This window comes from Suncus etruscus, chromosome X (assembly GCF_024139225.1).
Source record: "Suncus etruscus isolate mSunEtr1 chromosome X, mSunEtr1.pri.cur, whole genome shotgun sequence".
Lineage (NCBI taxonomy): Eukaryota > Metazoa > Chordata > Mammalia > Eulipotyphla > Soricidae > Suncus > Suncus etruscus.
Genome location: NC_064868.1, coordinates 81210942 through 81218877, shown reverse-complemented (window position 1 = coordinate 81218877; position 7936 = coordinate 81210942).

Here is a 7936-nt window from a genome sequence, read left to right as displayed (position 1 = left end):
TTTCTCTCTGACTTATTTCACTCAGCATAATAGATTCCATGTACATCCATGTATAGGAAAATTTCATATCTTCATATCTTCTGATGGCTGCATAATATTCCATTGTGTATATGTACCACAGTTTCTTTAGCCATTAATCTGTTGAAGAGCATCTTGGTTGTTTCCAGAGTCTTGCTATGGTAAATAGTGCTGCAATAAATAAAGGTGTAAGGAAGGGGTTTTGTATTCTATTTTTGTGTTCCTAGGGTATATTATTAGGAGTGGTATAGCTGAATTGTATGGGAGCTCAATTTCCAGTTTTTGTAGGAATCTCCATATCACTCTCCAGAAAGGTTGAAATAGTTGGCATTCCCACCAGCAGTGGATAAGAGTTCCTTTCTCTCCACATCCCTGCCAACACTGCTTGTTCTCATTCTTTGTAATGTGTGCCAATCTCTGTGGTGTGAGGTGGTACCTCATAGTTGTTTTGATTTGCATCTCCATGATGATTAGGGGATGTGGAGCACTTTTTTATGTGCCTATTGGCCATTTGTATTTCTTCTTTATCAAAGTGTCTGTTCATTTCTTCTCCCCATTTTTTGATGGGATTAGATTTTTTTCTTGTAGAGTTCTGTAAGAGCCCTGTATATTTTGGATATTAGCCCCTTATCTGATGGGTATTGGGTGAATAGTTTCTTCTACTCAGTGGGTGGCTCTTGTATCCTGGACACTATTTCCTTCGAGGTGCAGAAGCTTCTCAGCTTAATATATTCCCATCTATTAATCTCTGCTTTCACTTGCTCGGAGAGTGCTGTTTCCTCCTTGAAGATGTATTTAGTCTCAATGTCATGAAGTGTTATACCTACGTGTTGTTTTACATACCTTCTGGTTTCAGGTCTGATATTGAGGTCTTTAATCCGTTTGGATTTTACCTTCATACATGATGTTAGCTGGGGGTCTAAGTTTCCTTTTTTGCAAGTGGCTAGCCAGTTGTGCCAACACCACTTGTTGAAGAGGCTTTCTTTGCTCCATCTAGGACTTCTTGCTCCTTTATCAAAAATTAGATGGTTGTATGTCTGGGGAACATTCTCTGAGTACTCAATTCTATTCAACTTATCTGAGGGTCTTTCTTTATTCCAATACGGTGCTGTTTTGATAAGTATTATTTTGTAATACAGTTTAAAGTTGGGGAAAGTAATTCCTCACATATTCTTTTTTCCAATAATTACTTTGGCTATTCGAGGGTGTTTATTATTCCAAATGAATTTCAAAAGTGCCTGATCCACTTCTTTGAAGAATGCCATGGGTACCTTTTGAGGGATCGCATTACATCTGTATGATGCTTTGGAGAGTATATGCCATATTAATGATGTTAATCCTGCCAAACCATGAGCAGGGTATGTATTTCCAATTACGTGTATCTTCTCTTATTTCTTGGAGCAGAGTTTTATAGTTTTCTTTGTAGAGGTCCTTCACATCTTTAGTCAAGTTGACTCCGAGATATTTGAGTTTGTGTGGCACTAATGTGAATGGGGTTGATTTCTTAATGTCAATTTCTTCCTTATTATTATTGGTGTATAGAAAGTACATTGATTTTTGTGTGTTAATTTTGTAGCCTGCTACCTTGCTATATGAATCTATTGCTTCTAGAAGCTTTTTGATAGAGTCTTTAGGGTTTTCTAAGTAGAGTATCATGTCATCTGCAAATAGGGAGTGCTTGACATCTTCCTTTCCTATATGGATGCTCTTGATATATTTTTCTTGCCTGATCGCTATAGCAAGGATTTCCAGTGCTATGTTGAATAGGAGTGGTGAGAGAGTCCAGCCTTGCCTTGTGCCAGAATTAAGAGGGAAGGCTTTTAGTTTTTCTCCATTGAGGATAATGTTTGCCACTGGCTTGTGGTAGATGGCTTTAACTATATTCAGAATGGCTCCTTTCATTCCCATCTTGCTGAGAGTTTTTATCAAGAATGGATGTTGGACCTTATCAAATGCTTTCTCTGCATCTATTGATATGATCATGTGATTTTTATTTTCCTTGTTGTGATGTTGTGTATTATGTTGATAGCTTTACGGATGTTAAACCATCCTTGCATTCTTGGGATTAAACCTACTAGATCATAATGAATTATCTTCTTAATGAGGCATTGGATCCTATTTGCCAGATTTTGTTGAGGATCTTTGCATCTGTGTTCATCAGGGACATTGGTCTGTAATTTTCTTATTTTTGTAGCATCTCTGTCTGGTTTAGGGATCGAGGTGATGTTGGCTTCATAAAAGCTATTTGGAAGTGTTCCCATTTTTTTTATTTCATAGGAGAGTCTTGCCAAGATTGGTAGTAGTTCCTCTTGGAAGATTTGACAAAATTCATTAGTGAATCCATCTGGGCCTGGTCTTTTGTTTTTGGGCAGACATTTGATTACCATTTTAATTTCATCAATAGTGATGGGGTTGTTTAGATATGCTGCATCCTCTTTATTCAACCATGGGAGGTTATGAGTCCAAGAATGTATTCATTTCTTCCAGGTTCTCATATTTAATGGAATAGAGTTTCTCAAAGTAGTTTCTGATTACCCTTTGAGTCTCCGCAATATTGGTAGTGCTCTCCCCTTTTTTATTTCTAATATGAGTTATCAATTTTTTCTCTCTCTCTTTCTTTGATAGTTTTGCTAATGGTCTATCAATCTTGTTTATTTTTCCAAAGAACCAACTTCTGCTTTCGTTGATCTTTTGGTTTGTTTTTTTGGGTTTCCACTTTGTTGATTTCTGCTCTCAGCTTTGTTATTTCCTTCTGTCTCCCTATTTTTGGGTCCTTTTATTGAGCACTTTCTAATTCTATGAGCTGCATCATTAAGCTATTCAGGTAGGCTCCTTTTTCCTTCCTGATGTGTGCTTGCAAAGCTATAACTTTTCCTCTCAGTACTGCTTTTGCTGTGTCCCACAAGTTTTGATATTTTGTGTCTTTTTTATCATTTGTTTACAGAAAAAAATTGATTAGCTCTTTGATCTTATCTCGGACCCACTGGTTTTTCAGTATGAGGCTGTTTAACTTCCAGGTGTTCAAGTTTTCTTTCTGTGTCCCTTTGGAATTCATATATAATTTCAGAGCCTTGTGGACATCGAAGGTAGCCTACAAAATTTCTATTCTCTTGATATTATAGAGGTATGTTTTATGTGCCAGCATGTAGTCTATCCTGGAGAATGTCCCATGTACATTGGAGAAGAATTTGTATCCAGGTTTCTGTTACCCTCTTGGAGAGCTCATCCATTTTGTCATTCAATTTGTTTACTGATATTTTTAGGCCTGTTATTTGGCCTGTTATTTCAGTTTGGAGTTTTGTGATTTCTGTCTTCATATTTTCTTGGTTCTTATTAGTGTTCTGTTCAACTCGATCCATGGTTTCTTTGAGTTCGTTGAGCATCTTCCATATTTCTTGTCTAAACTTCTTATCTGAGAGATTGATTAGGTGTTTGGCTGTTTTCTGGTCATTAGATGTGTCATCTTTATTCTATATGTCTGATGCTGGCCTGCGTTGTTTCCCCATTGTCACACTTGTATTGTGGGTTTTTCTACGTGTTGTGGTGGTATTCATTGGCAAAATGATGTGTGTGGCCATGCTCCTCTGGCTCTGCTCTTTCTTGGTGGGTCGACTAGCCTCCAAGGAAGGGGAACCCTCCGTGGATGAAACCTCACACAGAATCAAATCTTAGGCCTGAGCACACAGCAGAGAAGACAGTCCAGAGAGAAATGCTGGGCTTCAGTGATTCAGCATAGTTCCTAGTGTGATTTTTTCTTTTTGTTGCATTGGTGTTCTTTCAATAGAAATAGTGTATGGCCACAAAGAGAAGTGGAGCTAAGTGCTCTTCTGGAGCCTCTGGGAGAGCGAGTTTTCTGGGCCCTTTTTGGCCCACTCCCAAGAGTTTCAGGAGACAGGACAGTGGAAAACACGCATAGGCAACACTCATAATTTCTCACAGTCGGGAACTACTGCACTCTTGTGCATTTCCTCTTGAATTGATTCTAATGTTCTCTTCTCAGATGTTTATTTATTCTGATGATTATTTCCATTTCTTCTATTATCTGTGGGTTTTCTGCACCTCAAGCTCACTGATTCTGTTCTGAGCATCTGTAACTCTCCTGGTGAGGGTCATCCAGTGAGGTTTTTATTTAGGCTATTAAGATTTTCAGTTCTGATATTTTTCTTTGAAGTTTTCTCATTTCTGTTATCTTATGTCGTTTTTTATTATTGGTCAGTTTTACTGCTTTTTTTTTAGATTTTAAAACATCCTATACATTTCTACTCTGAAGTGATTATCAGAAAAACAAAGAAATAGCTGGCTGTTACTGATTGAGTTCTCTAGATTACAATCTTTTGCCCACTACTTTTTTGTTTGTTTCTGCACTGTTTCACCATTTCACCATGGTTCATTTTGTAATCAGTGGGTACACCTTTTACACTTTGCTCTTAGTGGCTTCTTCATTGCCAGGGATATCTCTGAGGGATCTCTATTGAGGGTGGGATGTCATTGTCCACCAATTTGGGACAATAGCATTGACTTCTGATCTTTGGACAAAGCCTAGAACGAGCCAATGGCGAGGTACCTGTGATAAACTTAGATTTGGCAACTGCAAGAAAATCCCCTCTATCTCTGAACCATTTCTCTAGAGCTGTAATTCTCATATCCATTTCTCTGATATAAAATAGAGGCAGAGATTTTATAAGTTACTAAAAGCCTTTGGAATCAAATTTTAAGTTTCAAGTTCTTTGTAGCTCTCAATGCTAAAGCAGGGAAACCTCCTCCTTAGAAGGTTAAGTATCAGATACACAAATTAGCTGTTAACCTATAAAAATTACTTCATATAGATATATTCAAAGTCAAGCATTTAAATTTACACCTTTTCATATTAGAGCCTATTATTCCTGAACAGGAACAATGGATTCTCATAGAGAGGATTGAAAATAATCTATACCCCCATTTCACTATAGAGAAATGTCAAAAGCTATAAATATAGAGAAACTGATTTTCCTTTTCTGTGTGTGAAAGTTCGTGGGGTAAATTTGTTCATTTTTATTTCAAAACTAATATATTCTCAATGAGTTCCCTGCAACTTTCTACATTATCTCAGCGGTAATCATTTGTGTCCAGCTATTGTCCTGCAACATTTTGTAGCAAGAATAAGTATTTCTCATCTACACATGTCACAGAGATGATTAAAATCTCTGTAATCTTTGTGCCCTGTGGTCAATAATGATTGATGTTAATTTGAGAAATTTTTGGAAAAGAGTCTGGGTCTTTGCAAATAACAACCATAGTAATATTATTCCTTTGTTTTTCACGGGAAACTTAAAAACTTTCATCATGTCCTGTTTCTCAGTAATTGATAAAAGTTAAATAAGGCAGAATTTTAAAAATAAGTGATTTTACTTCCTTTTCTCTTGAATGAAAACTCTCCCTATTTCCACTTGATTCAGATCAAAAAGTCTTAGCACATTACAATAAACTACAGTTAGGGTTGTGAGTCTAATAGCTGCAAATGGAGGCTATATTTTTGAGCTTTGAGCTGATAATAATAAAGAGTGGGATGAGGTAAGTTTTGAAAAGGACATTTGATATTTTTATTATGGTTTTTATATCACACATTTGAAAGAGTTCTTTCTATGTGAGACTTCTGATTTGTATCAATAATCATCAAGGAATTTCCAATCAAAACAACAATGAGATATCATCTCATACCACAAAGATGGGCACACATTCAAAAGAACAAGAACAACCAATGCTGGTTTTGATGTAGGGAAAAAGTATTTTTATTCACTACTTATTGATGGAAATATTGACTCCTCCAGTCTTTCTGTGACATTCATAATAGCCTAGGGATTGAGTTTCCATTTGATACAGCAACTTGACTTTTTAAATATATATTAAGGGCCCACATTTTCTAGAAAAGAAAAATATATTGTCAGCTCTATCCACAATAGCCAGAATCTGAAATAAATCCAGTTGCTCAAGAATAGGTGACTGGAAAAAAACTTTATTGCATCTACACAATTGAATACTACTTGGCCATAAGGAAAAAAATAAAGTTATGCAATTTGCTACTACATGGACCTGGGAATTATTATACTCTCCAAAGCAATGTAAATGAAGAAAATTAAAAATAGTATTTAGGAAACAAACCCCGTGAGGGAGCTAAAGGATAGGACAGGTAGGATGCAATGTCTACGTTAGAGGAAAGTGTTAGGAAGGTGAGGCAGTGATGAGAGGTGATAGATAAAGTATTATGTATGAAATGCTGTCAGCAACAGTAATGTAAACCAATGTGAAAAATTTTATGCATAGAATAAAATATCTCTGTAGAGCCAGACTAATGGCGGTGACTAGGGACATTGGTGGAGGGAAGTGGACACCGGTGAAGGAATTCATGTAGAGACATCATATGCTGGAAACCCAAGCATGAATAACTTTTAATTTCATGGGTGACTATATAAAAATAAAATAAAATAAAATAAAATAATTGATGTGGGCAATCGAGTTGTACAGTAAATAGAGCTATTGATTTGCATATAGTTTTCAATATATACAGCACTACAAATGGTCTCCCAGTACTACTAGGGCTAAGCAATTTATGAACACAGAGTTAGGAGTAACCCCTAAGCACTATGCCGAGGTGGACGGGTATAGCATCAAAATGAAACAATGCAAAACAAACCAGTCTGGACTGAAGTGGGAGGAGAAATTATACATATAACATTACAACAGTTTGAAGATTGATTTCTTACAGGGACTCCTGAGGAATGTGTATGATGATATTTATGGACTTTCATCAATATCAGGAAAGTTGCTTCAGGAGCATTCTCCAGGCAACATTTTTTCTAGTAGTTAGAATATGGTCCATGATTTTACTCCTTGAGAATTTGGTATTTAAATGTTAGTCACAATGTTGTTTCAGAAAATTCTAATTTGACTTTTAAATGATTTGGAAAAGTTATTTGGCAAATACTATAGCTTTAATATTACTTTACAAAACAATACAAATTGGTGCTCCCAGTGAAGTCATTTTAGAGTAATTGTACTTTCTTGTGACTTACATTCTCTGCATCTCAATCTTCAAGAATGTAGAATTTATACTTAATTTTAATATTTGGCAGAAGGGAAGTTTTTAAATGTCTATAAAATAATTAGCTTATTGAATTGTATAAACATTGAATGACTGTACAGAATAATTTTACGTTATGTATGTGTAATTGTTATAAATCAATAGCTTTTAAAATAAGGTGTATACCCCCATAATTCATAAATTTCAGTCGCTAATTTAGAAAAAATTCTCACCGTAGCTCTGTAAGTCAGATGAAGAAATTTAAGTGTAAAAGATTTTTTACTGTCTTTTCTCTTCTTCAAATAAAACCACATAACTTGAACTATGTAGTTCTTCCTCCCAGTTAGAGGGGGAAATAAGGGAAGCACCAATACCAAGACTTCTAAGTAGTAAGCTAGGTACAGAGGGGACCACATATTCTCACAGCCCCAGGGATGAGGGAGGAGGATATGGGAAGTAGGACGAACACGGAAGGGTAGGGAGGACAAATCAGTGATGGGAACCCCCCTGATTATATGTAAATATGTACCCATAATATTATTGTCAACAATATGTAAACCACTACGATCAAAATAAAAATTATATTAAAAAAGTTAGCTTCAAAGGGTTTCCTTGTATTTAGGCCAAGGCTTTTCCTTTCCATGTCCCTCATATTTTGGTGGGCCTATGCAAACAATAATTGCCAATCTAACACTGTTTTTACTGTGCTCCTTTGACTCTAATCCTTAAGAAAAAAACCCACTTAAACTTTTAAGGTTAACTTAAAATAATATGCATGTGCATGGAAATGTAAAAACGTACTTTTCCTTCAATGTTTAAGGAGTAACACAATTTTTATGGCTTTAGATTGCTTTGTGTGCT